Source organism: Mirounga angustirostris, unplaced genomic scaffold (assembly GCF_029215605.1).
Source record: "Mirounga angustirostris isolate CCGP_5_RB_7025 unplaced genomic scaffold, mMirAng1.0.hap1 SCAF_1, whole genome shotgun sequence".
Lineage (NCBI taxonomy): Eukaryota > Metazoa > Chordata > Mammalia > Carnivora > Phocidae > Mirounga > Mirounga angustirostris.
This window is the reverse complement of record NW_026991709.1, coordinates 208941980-208957876: the sequence shown is the minus strand read 5'-3', so window position 1 is coordinate 208957876 and position 15897 is coordinate 208941980.

Here is a 15897-nt window from a genome sequence, read left to right as displayed (position 1 = left end):
GCTCATGTCTTCTGCCCATTTCTTGATTGGATTATTTGTTCTTTGGGTGTTGAGTTTGATAAGTTCTTTATAGATTTTGGATACTAGCCCTTTATCTGATATGTCATTTGCAAGTATCTTCTCCCATTCTGTCAGTTGTCTTTGGTTTTGTTGACTGTTTCCTTTGCTGTGCAAAAGCTTTTTATCTCGATGAAGTCCCAGTAGTTCATTTTTGCCCTTGCTTCCCTTGCCTTTGGTGATGTGCCTAGGAAGAAGTTGCTGCAGCCAGGGTTAAAGAGGTTGCTGCCTGTGTTCTCCTCAAGGATTTTGATGGATTCCTGTCTCACACTGAGGTCTTTCATCCACTTTGAGTCTATTTTTATAAGTGCTATAAGGAAATGGTCCAGTTTCATTCTTCTGCATGTGGCTGTCCAATTTTCCCAACACCATTTGTTGAAGAGACTGTCTTTTTTCCATTAGATATTCTTTCCTGCTTTGTTGAAGATTAGTTGACATAGAGTTGATAGTCCTTTTCTGAGTTCTCTATTCTGTTCCATTGGTCTGTGTGTCTGTTTTTGTGCCAGTACCATACTGTCTTAATGATGACAGCTTTGTAATAGAGCTTGAAGTCCAGAATTGTGATGCCACCAGTTTTGGTTTTCTTTTTCAACATTCATCTGGCTATTCAGGGTCTTTTCTGGTTCCATACAAATTTTAGGATTATTTGTTCCAGTTCTGTGAAAAAAGTTAATGGTATTTTGATGGGGAGTGCATTGAATGTGTAGATTGCTCTAGGTAGTATAGACATTTTAACAATATTTGTTCTTCCAATCCATGAGCATGGAACTTTTTTCCATTTCTTTTGCCTTCCTCAATTTCTTTCATGAGTATTCTATAGTTTTCTGAGTACAGATCCTTTGCCTCTTTGGTTAGTTTTATTCCTAAGTATCTTACGGTTTTTGGTACAGTTGTAAATGGGATCAATTCCTTAATTTCTTTCTTCTGTCTGGTTGTTGGTGTATAGAAATGCAACTGATTTCTGTGCATTGATTTTATATCCTGCCACTTGACCGAATTCATTTATTTATTTGACAGAGAGAGACACAGCGAGAGAGAAACACAAGCAGGGGGAGTGGGAGAGGGAAAAGCAGGCTTCCCGCTGAGCAGGGAGCCCGATGTGGATTCGATCCTAGGACCTTGGGATCATGACCTGAGCCGAAGGCAGACGCTTAAATGACTGAGCCACCCAGGCGCCCCAAAAGTCACACAGTTTGAAATTTTGGATTTTATTTTCACAATGTGTTTAGGTGTTTCTTCCATTTCTTGTATTTTCTGTCAACTGGTAATTGGGTCCAGACTAGAGGGGAGCAAACTTTTTTCTGGAAAGGTCCAGAAAGTAATTACTTGATGCTCTCTCTGCAGGCCATAAGTTGTCAGAATTACTCACCTCTGCCTCTGTAGTGTGCAATCACAGACCTGAGGCAACAAATAGGGATAGGTGTGTTCCAAGAAAACCGTTTACCAGAGCGTGTCAATTCCTGGTGTAGAGGCTTCAGAACATCATTTCAGAATATTCTGTAGGTGATGTTTTGCACACCAAATTTCATTTTGTCAGGAAAACTTAAATTTACACCATCCCTCGGATGCCAGGTTTGATTGCTTGCTTGTTAGTGACCACCAGAGCACTCTGTTTTAAAGATAGACTTTTCCTTTGATGTAAGAAAAGTCATATATGGATTGATATTTTGATACTCAGAATATCTTATTTCACAACAGCCTTTCTAACGTTTGCTTCATTTCTGTTAATACGTGTGTGAATAAACTTTTGTATATAGAGTTTCACATTTGTGGGGTTGTGTTTCAAGGTAAGGGTAAGCTGCTCAGGTTGGTTTTCTCAAAGAACAAGTATACATACGTTTTGCTGGATACTGTAAATTCTGTTAGATAATTCTTGTGGCACATGACAGGGAATCACCTTTTTAAAAATTTCTAAAAATTATAGAGACATATAAAGGACAAATTTTATTTTTATTTCCTATGTACTTATTTCAAAAAGAATATCCTGCGCATTTTTATCTGAGTAATACACTCAAATGCCTTCGCAGAAGTACAGTGTTTTGCTTTATGTTATATTGTGTGGAAACGTTTTATATGAGACTTAAGTGGTTTTCATGTTGTAACTCTATTTTTGTCTTCCTTTTCTTTTTATGTACCATACTGTAACGTTTTTGGCAGTGAGTGGCAATCGTCTCACATTCCACAAAGGGTTATTGAATTCTTTTAATGAGCTAGGTTGTGTGCCAGGGGCAGGGAAACAATGGCCATCTAAACAGACATAGAATTGCTACCATAGGGCTTACAGTCTACCTGGGAATACAGATTTCAGATGAATACTGGCACATTTGTAACAGGAACATAAGAATGGATTAATATGAGGTGGTTGTACCTATTGGGAGGGACTGATATTTACATTGTGAAGGGAAGTGTGAGTGGGATTTAGTTAAGCAGGTTTTTGAGTGGTCCTGAGGATTTGTAGAGTGGATAAGAAAAATATCAGATGAAGGGAACTTCGTGGGCAAAATATAGCCTAGTTAGAAGATTAGTGTATTTCTTGAACTGAGGCAAGAGTGTTGGCAGAAGGTGAACAGACAGCAAGTGGTGGGAGATGGAGTGGAGAGCAAGGACAGGACCAGGAGAACAAGTAAGGCAGTCTAGCCAGTATTCTAAGGCCAGGGACACTTCGGAAGTGCCTAAGCCTGGGAATGATTTGAATCCATTTACAGCTTAAATAGAATATACTAACTCCAACTTTGGGAGTGGACTTCAGAAAAGATGAGAGTGAGGGCATGGAGTCAGGATAGAATCTTAGGGTGTGTAAGTTCTTTGTTGTTTTTTAGGAGGCATAAGTTTTAAAACACGATCTTGGTCCCCCTAGATGGCGGTGGTTGTTATGGAAAAGAAGAATAGGAAATGATTTGAGAGTCATGTAGAAGGTAAAAGTGAGAATCCAATCATTTCTTCATTTATACATTTACTAGAGTATATACCTGTACTTAGTTAATGCTTAAATGTTTGATTATTGCTTAGGGAAAAAAATCCAATCCAGGGCAGTTCTTAGGGAACTTGTAAACTATTAGAGGAGGTGAACATCTAACCAAGAAAACAAAGTATTGATAAAAATTGATTAGTGTTCTGGAGCCAAAGTAGAGAATAGTATTGTTTTCTCTATATGGGAGTAGGTAAAGGTAAGAAAAGAGAGTTGGTATTGAAGTCTGAAAAAGACAAGGCATAGGAGTTAGCCAGGGTGGAAGTGATGAGAGTAGGCACTGGGAAAGTCTTCTATATCAGGTTGATTATGTTGAAGTTTGAGAGAAGGGAGTGTGTCAAGACTCACTCCCAGATTTCATAGAGACATTTTTTTTTAAGATTTTTATTTATTTATTTGACAGAGAGAGAAACAGCAAGAAAGGGAACACAAGCAGGGGGAGTGGGAGAGGGAGAAGCAGACTTCCCGCTGAGCAGGGAGCCCGACGCAGGGCTAGATCCCAGGACCCTGGGATCATGACCCGAGCTGAAGGCAGATGCCTAACGACTGAGCCACCCAGGTGCCCCTCATAGAGACATTTTATTTGGTTGAGAAAAATGCTGAGGTAGGAATCTAATTATCAGTGTATTACTGACAGGAAAAGTGATACCTCTTCAAATTATGTGAATCAGGAGAAAATAAGAGGGGCGCCTTGGTGGCTCAGTTGGTTAAGCATCCGCCTTTGGCTCAGGTCATGCTCCCAGAGTCCTGGGATCGAGCCCTGCATCGAGCCCTGCATCAGGCTCCCTGCATCGGGCTCTCTGCTCAGCGGGATGCCTGCTTCTCCCTCTCACACTCCCCCTGCTTGTGTTCCCTCTCTGGCTGTCTCTCTCTGTCAAATAAATAAATAAAATCTTTTAAAGAAGAGAGAGAGAATAAGAAAAAAACATGATTGTGATTTAATCTGATTAATAGGACATTCATTATTCAAGGATTTAATCAAAATCAGTGACTGAGCATTAAAAATAATTTCTCAGGGCACTTGGGTGGCTCAGTCGCTTGAGCATCCAACTCTTGAATTCAGCTCAGGTCATGATCTCAGGGTCCTTAGATTGAGCCCCACATCCAGACTCCATGCTCAGCAGGGAGTCTGCTTGAGATTCTTTCCCTCTGGTCCCCCCCCCCCCCGCCCCATGCACGTGTGCTATCTCTCTTCCCTTCCTCCTTCCCTCCCTCAAAAAATTAATTTTTTTTAAAAAGTTCTCCATTCGGGGCACCTGGGTGGCTCAGTTGTTAAGTGTCTGCCTTTGGCTCAGGTCGTGATCCCAGGATCCTGGGATTGAGCCCCGCATTGGGCTCCCCGCTCCGCAGGAGGCCTGCTTCTCCCTCTCCCACTCCCCCTGCTTGTGTTCCCTCTCTTGCTGTCTCTCTCTCTGTCAAATGGATAAATAAAAGCTTTTAAATAAAAAAAAATAATAAAGTTCTCCATGAAAATTCACACATTATCAATAATCTTAGAAATGTGGGTTTTTGGAGTTTTCGTTTTTGTTATTTTAGAAATGTTTGTTTTCATAAACAGAAAGTCACAATCTCTCTTAGTGATTTGGCAGTCTACTGTTGGGTTTCTCTTCCTATGCAAACTGGATTTCTGATTTCCTAAAGGAATGTCTTTAGGAACCATACATCTGTGACTCCTTATAGACACACCTCTAGGGGTTTGGAATCAGTCCATATGTAAATGACTAGATTTCCCTGCCCATGCAAACTGCCAGAAATCTCTCAAGGGTCCATGAGGCTTGGAAATATTGCCTCTCTGTTTATCTTTTAGACATTCCAATGAGCTAGCTGGCCATAAGGAAACAATTGATGAAGGTGTTCTGTTTGGTTTTGTTTTTTAAGTAAGCGCTATGCCCAATATGGGGCTTGAAGTCATGACCCTGCGATCAAGAGTCACATGCTCTCCCAGTTGAGCCAGCCAGGCACCCCTGATGAATGTTTTAAAGGTAGAGTTGCTGAGGATCCACATTTACTGCTGGTTTGGGAGATATTGGAAATAATTTTTTTTTTAAGATTTTATTTTACTTATTTGACAGAGAGAGAGAGAGACAGTGAGAGAGGGAACACAAGAAGGGGGAGTGGGAGAGGGAGAAGCAGACTTACCGCGGAGCAGGGAGCCCAATGTGGGGCTCGATCCCAGGACCTGGAATCATGACCTGAGCCGAAGGCAGATGCTTAACGACTGAGCCACCCAGGCACCCCTCATTTAACTTTTGTCTATGAGGGTTGTTTTTGTTTTTGCTTATTTTTATTTTATTTTTAATTTTTTTAAAAGATTTTTATTTATTCATTTGAGACAAAGAGAGAGAGAGCACAAGCGGGGGAAGAAGCAGAGTGAGAGGGAGAAGCAGGCTTCCTGCCGAGCAGGGAGCCCAATGTGGGGCTTGATCCCAGGACCCTGGGATCATGACCTGAGCCGAAGGCAGACGCTTAACGACTGAGCCACCCAGGCACCCCTGGAAATAAATTTTTAAAAAATTTTCAATATGTACTAAATTTTTACATATGCATCCTCCTATGACAAAACAGTAAGGTGTGCACATGTATATCAAGTAAACATAAATACTGTTGCTATCAGCACTATTTGAAAGAGCCTTAAATTGGATAAATTTCCAAGCATGGAATAACAGAAGAATGAGTAAATTGTTGTATTTTCATACTGTTGGAATACTTTGTAACAATGTGGGTGAACTTGACCAAACATAATGTCAAGTGACAGAAGCTAGGTACAAAAGTGGATGCCCCTCCCCAAGGCAAGAATTCAGCCCTTATTATGGTAGATATGTATTTATCTCTTGCTGCCTAACAAAATATGACAAATTTGATGGGTTACAACATCTTGCATTTATTATCTCACTGTTTGTTTGGGTCAGGAGTCTATATATGGCTTACACAGGTTCTCTACTCAAGATTTCAGAAGGCTACAGGCAGGATATTGCTTGGGTTTTGTTTTTATCAGGCTTCAGTAGGAAAGAGTCACTAGAGCTTAACTAGGGAAGAATCTGTTTCCACACTCACTTTAGTAGTTGTCAAAATTCATTTCCTTGCAGCTGGGGGCTAGCCTCAGCTCCTAGAAGCCATGTGCATTTCCTTGCCACTTGGCCAGTTAAGGAAAATATCTTAATCAGAGGGAAAGCCTAGACACTCTTTAAAAGACTTCCATCTGATTAAGTGAGGCCCACCAGAATAATTTCCTACTGATGAACTCAGAATCTACTGACTTGGAACCCTAATTACACCTATAGAATCTCTTCATATTTGCTATATTGTATTACTTAAAAGCAAGTCACAGGTCTTGCATCCACTCAAGAAGAGGAGATTGTCCAATGCCGTGTCCACACATGGAGTGCTTGGAGGACAGTCCATGGGGCACAAGCTAATTGTGGTTTAGTGCAAAGACAGAGTTGGGCCAACATGTAGTATGCATCCTGGAACACAGTGTCACATGTCATGAGGGATATAGTAAAGAAGCTATTAGGTTCACCTGTGTCCGGAGGGATATGGAGTGTGTCTGCAAGTGGGAAGCTTTTGAGCATGAGTTGTTACTATTGCAAGGGGTCCATTAAGGAAGGTGGTGACTGCACCAAGGCTATGGTACTGGCACAAAAACAGACATACAGACCAGTGGAACAGAATAGAGAACCCAGATATGGACCCTCAACTCTATGGTCAACTAATCTTCAACAAAGCAGGAAAAAACATGCAATGGAAAAAAGACAGTCTCTTCAATAAATGGTGCTGGGAAAATTGGGCAGCCACATGCAGAAGAATGAAACTCGACCATTCTCTAACACCATTCACAAAGATAAACTCAAAATGGATGAAAGACCTCAATGTGAGACAGGAATCCATCAAAATCCTAGAGGAGAACATAGGCAGTAACCTCTTTGACATCGGCCACAGCAACTTCTTTCAAGATACATCTCCAAAGGCTGGTGAAACAAAAGCAAAAATGAACTTTTGGGACTTCATCAAGATAAAAAGCTTCTGCACAGCAAAGGAAACAGTCAACAAAACAAAGAGGCAACCCACACAGTGGGAGAAGATATTTGCAAATGACACTACAGTTAAAGGGCTGGTATCCAAGATCTATAAAGAACTTCTCAAACTCAACACCCAAAAAACAAATAAGTCAAAAGGTGGGCAGAAGATATGAAAAGACACTTCTCTGAAGAAGACATACAAATGGCTAACAGACACGTGAAAAAATGTTCATCATCATTAGCCATCAGGGAAATTCAAATCAAAACCACACTGAGATACCACCTTGCACCAGTTAGAATGGCAAAAATGCTCAGGGCAAGAAACAACAAATATTGGAGAGGTTGTGGAGAAAGGGGAACCCTCTTCTTACACTGTTGGTGGGAATGCAAGTTGGTACAGCCACTTTGGAAAACAGTGTGGAGGTTCCTCAAAAAATTGAAAATAGAGTTACCCTATGACCCAGCAATTGCACTCCTGGGTATTTACCCCAAAGACACAGATGTAGTGAAAAGAAGGGCCCTATGCACCCCAAGGTTCATAGCAATGTCCGCAATAGCCAAACTGTGGAAAGAGCCGAGATGCCCTTCAACAGATGAATGGATAAAGAAGATGTGGTCCATATATACAATGGAATATTACTCAGCCATCAGAAAGGATGAATACCCAACTTTTATATCAACATGGATGGGACTGGAGGAGATTATGCTGAGTGAAATAAGTCAAGCAGAGAAAGCCAATCATATGGTTTCGCTTATTTGTGGAACATAAGGAATAGCATGGAAGACATTAGGAGAAGGAAGGGAAAAATGAAGGGGGAGGAAATCAGAGGGAGAGATGAACCATGAGAGATGATGGACTCTGAGAAACAAACAGAGTTTTAGAGGGGAGGGGTGTGGGGGGATGGGTTAGCCCGGTGATGGGTATTAAGGAGGGCACGTATTGCATGGAGCACTGGGTGTTATACGAAAACAATGGATCGTGGATCACCACATCAAAAACCAATGATGTATGGTGACAATAATATTTTAAAATTTTAAATAAATAAATAAGATTACTTGGGGATTGTGAGTTCTGGTTACATGGCATGGGTGAAGCATCACAAGATGTCCTTAGCCCACACCGTTGACCCATCCTGCACCTGCTGGAAGAATCCTGTAGCTGGTGCAAGAGAATTTCCTTGCTTTCTGCAGTGCTCCTTCATTGCCTTCAATTGAAAATCTTCACATGTTCAGTGTAAAAGATAAAAGCCTTAAAGAATCCACTCCTATATTTCATACCAGGTCCTGGAGGGGTTTTGGAGCTGTGATGAATAAATTGGTAACCAGCATTCATATGTACCCTTCTATGTGCCCCTTTGCAATCCCATCTAATAATAAAACAACTCTAAATTTCTAACACAGATACAAGTGAAGAAATTCTCGCCATTCCCCAAAGTGAGAGATGCAAAAATCCCAATAATCATTGTGTCCCCATTGCAGGCCCTATTAATTATTCCAGGTTTAGTCACAGTCTCACTGACTATTCTGTTACCTAAAGACTGAGTTGTCAAGTTAATCTCTAGTACTTGTATATAAGTAAAAATAAGAATTAGAAGTCAATGGTTTATATAGTTGAACACATGCATATAAAGATATATAACAAGTAAAGAAAAAAACCTGCAAAACGACAGTTCTTGCTTCTGTAAATTGGTCTTGGCATAATTGATATGCATGGCTTACTTCAATGCCCAACTCAATATTTTTCTTATCCTCTAACAGAACATCATCTACTCTGGGTTCTGCACCTGGTAGTTACCCAAATTCTGCAGTCCAAAAAGGTCCAAGTCTCTCATCTTGCCTTTTTTTTTTTTTCCAGCTGTAATTTTCTTTTAACCTTTTCTGTGGAGCATGGAAGTACTAGGAAACCTCTTACAATAAATTCTTGCCTCACTTGTATAGCAGTAACCCATTTTCTCTCTGGCAAATGGGATCAATCACCCCAGCAAGTATATAAACTCACTCTCCCTCTTTAAAAAACAGAACAAAAAAAGCATTGGTTTTTTTACAGTTGGCTTAGTGGTATTATAAGAAGCCCCAAATGATAGGGTGCCTGGGTGGCTCAGTTGGTTAAGCAATGGACTCTGATTTCAGCTCAGGTTCATGAGATTGAGCCCTGTGTTAGGCACTCAGTGAGGAGTCTGCTTGAGATTCTGTCTCTCTCAAAATAAATCTTAAACAAACAAAAACCAAGCTCCAAATGACCATGTCTCCATATCATCTTCCCATTTAGTGGAACTATAATTGTGTTGTCTGAGGAAATCATTCCTCATTAGGAACTTAGGTATCCAACCTTCAGCTGTCTAAATTGCTGGGTTTAGAAGCAAATATTCTGTTGATGGAACCATTCCCACGTTGACCGATCAACTTTTGGACCCATGTATTCTGGCTTGGGTAGGGGGTACCATGGAATGCTCTCTGGCTCAAAGCATATACTGTGTCCCATGAGACAGGAGCCCATCACCTTAGCGGGCGGTCTCTTAATGGCACTGTAACTGTGTTTTCAGTAAGCTATTTGACTTTCTATTTACTTCAGCTCCTGAGTCATGGATGTAAGAGGTAAGAACATTTGATTCTGAGGACATGCTTCTTTTCTTTCAGTTTGCAGTGAAATGTGTTTCTTAATTAGAAACAAAATGTGTGAGTGCCATGACTAGATAAAGCATTCTGTGATTCCATAGGAAGTGGTACCAGCAGAAGCACTGTAAGCAAAAAGGCAAATCCATATCAGTGTGATTCTGTTCTAGTGAGAGTGAATCTTTGCCACCTCCATGAGAGAAGAGGTCCAATGTTACCAATCTGCACCAAGAGGTTGATTTGTCCTTTTTAGGGAATGTTGTACACTAATTGTTGGTTTCCTCTTTTTACATTTTGGGTTTTTTTTTCATTTAGATAGAATTGACATATAGCATTAGTTTCTGGTGTACAACAATCATCTGGTGATGATTTGATATTTGTATATATTTTGAAACAATAACTGCAGTAAGTCTACTTAAATCCATTACATCTAGTTACAAGTTTTGGGGCTTTTTTTAAATGATGAGAACTTTTAAGATCTACTCTTAGCAACTTTCACATATACAATACAGTATTATTAACTATAGTCACCATGCTGTACATCACATTGCCAGGACAAATTTATTTTGTAACTGGGAATTTGTGCCTTTTGACCACCTTCGCCAGTTTCTTCCACCCGTGATCTCTGGCAACCACCAATCGGTTTTCTTTATGATTTGGTTTGTTGATTGTGGATTCCACATGTAAGTGAGATCATACAGTATTCGTCTTTCTCTAACTTATTTCACTTAGCATAATGCCTTTGGTGTCTATCTATATGTTGCAAATGGCAAGATTTCTTTCTTTTTTATGACTGAATAAAATTCCACTTTGTGTGTATGTATATGTATGTGTGTGTATATATACATATCCATATGAACACAGTTCTTAATTCTTTCATCCATCAATGGAAATTTATGTTGCTTCCATGTCTTGGCTATTGCAAATAATGCTGCTGTGAACATCGGGATTCATACAGCTTTGAGTTAGTGTTTTGGTTTTCTGCAAAAACACCTGGAAGTGGAATTGCTGGATCATATACTAGTTCTATTTTTAACTTTTCAAGAACCTTTACATTGTTTTCTATAGTAGTTGCACCAATTTACCTTCCCACCAATAGTGTACAAGGGTTCCCTTTTCTTCACATCCTGGCCAGCCTCAATATTTCTTGTCTTTTTGATAATAGCCATTTTAACAAGTGTAAGGTAATTTCTCATTGTGGTTTTGATTTGCATTTCCTTGATGATGAGTGATGTTGAGCACCTTTTCATGTGCCTATTGGCCATCTGGATGCCTCTTTGGGAAAATGTCTATTCAGATCCTCTGCCAATTTCTTAATACTGTTCTTTGTTTTTATGTAAATGAGTTGTATGAGTTTATCTATTTTGGATATTGTCCTCTTATCTGATACATAGTTTGCAAAAATTTTCACCAATTTTGTAGATTATCTTCAACTTGTCATTTCTTTTTGCTGGTTTATTCTTGCTATTGTTGTCTTTGATTTTGGTATCAAATCCAAAAAAATAGTTGGCAAGATCTATATCCAGGAACATACCCCCTATGTTGTCTTCTAGGAGTTTTATGGTTTCAGGTCTTACATTCAAGTCTTTAATCTATTTTGAGTTAATTTTTCTAACAGTCCAGTTTTATTCTTTTGCATGTGGCTGTCCAGTTGTCCCAGCTTTATTTATTGAAGAGACTGTTCTTTCCCCATTGTGTAGTCTCAGCTTGTTTGTCATAAATTAATTGACCATATATGCATGGGTTTATTTCTGGGCTCTATCCTTTAATGAAAGTGGGGTATTAAAATACAATACTATTATTGTATTAGTGTGTTTCTTCCATTATGTCTGTTACTATTTGCTTAATGAACTTAGGTGCTCCTTTGTTGGATGGATAAATATTTACAAAGGCTATATCCACTTGTTGGATTGACCCCTTATCACTGTATAATGCACTTGTCTCTTATTATACTCTTTTTTCAAGGTATATGTTGTCTGATATAAATAAAAGTTAATCCAGCTTTCTTTTGGTTTTCATTTGCATGGAATATTTTTTTCCATCCCTTTACTTTCAGTTTCTGTGTATCCTTATATCTGAAATGAGTCACTTGTAGGAGCATATACATGGGTCTTGAGTTTTTTTATCCATCCAACTATGTCTTGACTGGAGAATTTAGTTCATTTAAATTTAATGCAATTCCTGACAGGAAAGTACTTATTGCCATTTTGTCATTGTTTTCTGGCTATTTTGTAATTCCTCTTTTCATCTCTTGCTCTCTTCCTTTTTAAATTAATGATTTTGTTTAGTGGTATGCTTAGATACCTTTCTTTTTTCTGTATCAACAGATTTTGTTTTGTTACATATAACAGTTTATATTTTAGTTTCATTGCATTCTAAAGCTTTACATTTACTCCCCCCATGCAAAGTTTATGTTTTTATGTCACAATTTATATATTTTATTATGTTAGTCACCATACAGGACATCATTAGTTTTTCATGTAGTGTTCCATGATTCATTGTTTGCATATAACACCCAGTGCTCCATGCAATACGTGCCCTCCTTAATACCCATCACCGGGCTAACCCATCCCCCCACCTCCCTCCCCTCTAAAACCCTGTTTGTTTCTTGGAGTCCACAGGCTCTCATGGTTCATCTCCCCCTCTGATTCCTCCCCTTCATTTTCTCTTCCTTCTAATGTCCTCCATGCTATTCCTTATGTTCCGCAAATAAGTGAAACCATATGATAATTGACTTTCTCTGCTTGACTTATTTCACTTAGCATAATCTCCTCCAGGCCCATCCATGTTGATGTAAAAGTTGGGTATTCATCCTTTCTGATGGCTGAGTAATATTCCATTGTATATATGGACCACATCTTCTTTATCCATTCATCTGTTGAAGGGCATCTCAGCTCTTTTTATGGTTTGGCTATTGTGGACATTGCTGCTATGAACATTGGGGTGCATGTGGCCCTTCTTTTCACTGCATCTATTTCTTTGGGGTAAATGCCCAGTAGTGCAATTGCTGGATCATAGGTTAGCTCTATTTTTAATTTTTTGAGGAACCTCCACACCATTTTCCAAAGTGGCTGTACCAACATGCATTCCCACCAATGGTGTAAGAGGGTTCCCCTTTCTCCACAGCCTCGCCAACATTTGTCATTTCTTGCCTTGTCAATTTTGCCATTCTAACTGGTGCAAGGTGGTATCTCAGTGTGGTTTTGATTTGAATTTCCCTGACGGCTAATGATGATGAACATTTTTTCATGTTAGCCATCTGTATGTCTTCTTTGGAGAAGTGTCTGTTCATGTCTTCTGCCATTTTTTGACTGGGTTATTTGTTTTTTGGGTGTTGAGTTTGAGAAGTTCTTTATAGATCTTGGATATCAGCCTTTTGTCTATAATGTTATTTGCAAAAATCTTCTCCAATTCCGTGGGTTGCCCCTTTATCTTGTTGACCGTTTCCTTTGCTGTGCAGAAGTTGTTTTGTTTTTTTTTTTAAGATTTTATTTATTTATTTGACAGAGAGACACAGCGAGAGAGGGAACACAAGCAGGGGGAGGGGGAGAGGGAGAAGCAGGCTTCCCGCGGAGCAGGGAGCCTGATGCAGGGCTCAAACCCAGGACCCTGGGATCATGACCTGAGCTGAAGGCAGACGCTTAATGACTGAGCCACCCAGGCGCCCCTGTGCAGAAGCTTTTTATCTTGATAAAGTGTCAGAAGTTCATTTGTTTCCCTTGCCTTTGGGGAAGTGTCTTGAAAGAAGTTGCTGTGGCCGATGTCAAAGAGGTTATTGCCTATGTTCTCCTCTAGGATTTTGATGGATTCCTGTCTCACATTGAGGTCTTTCATCCATTTTGAGTTTATCTTTGTGAATGGTGTTAGAGAATGGTCGAGTTTCATTCTTCTGCATGTGGCTGTCCAATTTTCCCAGCACCATTTATTGAAGAGACTGTCTTTTTTCCATTGCACATTTTTTTCCTGCTTTGTCGAAGATTATTTGACCATAGAGTTGAGGGTCCATATCTGGGTTCTCTATTCTGTTCCATTGGTCTATATGTCTGTTTTTTGTGCCAGTACCATGCTGTCTTGGTGATCACTGCTTTGTAATCATGGCTGACATATCTATCCTGAAGAATATCCCATGTGTGTTTGAAAAAAATATATAGGTTTTATTGCTTTCGGATGGAATATTCTGTATGTATCTGTTAAGTCTATTTGGTCTATAAAGTCAATATGTCCTTATTGATTTTGTGTCTAGATGATCTATCTATTAATGAAAGTAGGATACTAAAATCCTCTACCATTATTGTATTGCTCTCCATTTTTCCCTTTTGGTCTATTAATATTTGCTTTATATATTTAGGTGCTTTTATGTTGGGTGAATACATATTTACAACTGTCCTATCCTCTTGCTGATTGAACCTTTTATCATTTTGTAGTGACCTTTTTGTTGTCAAGCACTGAAATAAAGTTCTCATACACCAATCTGAGCAGCCATGCAGGGCTACCTCTGCAAGGGAGAGCAGGAACAGCTGAATCCTGCATATAGCTTTTATTTTATCAGAAAAGCAAGGACAGATGCCTCAAAGCATGGAAAGGAGTACAAAGCGATGGCAAATATCTTGAAGCCATAAAGCAGCCTGCATTCTCCCCCTAGGCATAGGCTTCAGAGAGGCAGTCATGGGATAAGGGAGGAGTGGGATATTTGGGCTAGCAATTGCCAGGTGCAGAAAGGGGGGACTGACCCCGTTTTCTCATAGCTCCTAACTTATGCCCTGGAGATCATGGGATCCTGCTCCTATTGGGCCACTGTGTTCAATAACCCAAGAACCGGAATGCTGCTGACGTTTCAGCTGCTTCCACGATCACCCCTTAGGGCTTACAATATATTTTCTAAGACTAACTCCACACCTTTGTTTCTTGTTACAGTCTTTGTATTAAAGTCTATTTTGTCTGATTATGCTATCCCAGCTTTCTTTTGGTTCCTGTTTGCATAGGACATCTTTTTCCATCTCTTTTATGCCAGTCTTGGCTTATCAATAAGCAGCACTGTAGTTAGGCCACTCTACTTTCTTTGTATGTTTGTATTTATTTTTAAATAGGCTCCACACCCAGCATGGAACCCAGTGTGGGGCTTGAATTCCCGACCTTGAGATCAAGACCTAAGCTGAGATCAAGAGTTGGACGCTTTACCAACTGAGCCACCCAGGTGCCCCTGTGTTTATTATTCTTTTCCTACCTCAAATTAAATACATAGCCCATTTTTCAGACTTTCTTCTATTATTAATGTAAGCATTTGAAGCTTTGGTTGTATTTGTATTGCTAGAGCTGAATCTCTAACAAAATTTAGATTATTGATAATTTTGTTACTTTTCAATTATAAATACTTAATTTGCACTATGGTGTATAGTTTGACATTGTTTCAAAATGTGTTTGTGTATTTCCACCACATGTTGTATTTTTAATGTTTTTGTTACTGCTTATAACCAAGCTTCATTGTCTTTACAGAATTCTATTAATCTTTTTTTTTTAAGATTTTATTTATTTATTTATTTATTTGAGAGAGAGAAACAGCATGAGAGGAGAGAGGGTCAGAGGGAGAAGCAGGCTCCCCGCTGAGCTTGGAGCCCAATGTGGGACTCGATCCCAGGACTCCGGGACCATGACCTGAGCTGAAGGCAGTCACTTAACCAACTGAGCCACCCAGGCGCCCAGAATTCTATTAATCTTTTGAAATGTTTGAGATATGCTTTCTGGCTCTGTATATGGGCAATTTTTAGAAGTGTTCCATGCAAGCTTGAAAAGAATGTTTGCAGCCAGCAATGCTCTGTGTCTCTGGGCCCAGCTCATTAATTGTTTTGCTCAAGCCTTTGTGGTTATTGAATGTTCCTCTATTCTGTTCCAGAGAAAGGTGTATAAAAAATATTCCACTCTAATGGTGGTTTTTATAATTCTCTTTTTATTTGGTCCATTTTTGTTTTCTGTTTTTTTTTTTTTAAAGCTGTGTTATATACAGTTTTGGAATTGCTGTAGCTTTTTGGTGAATTAACTTTTAAATATTATGAGTAACGCTTTATCTCTATAAATGCCCATTTCATTAAAATATCTTATCAGATTTTTATGTATCTTTATCATATTGTTTCGTCTGTATTTCTCAACCTGATTTCTTAAACATTTTATGTGACTTTTTAAAAAATAATACAAGTGATTTCTTAGGAAACACATGTTCAAAATACATTCATAAGCAATAAATGA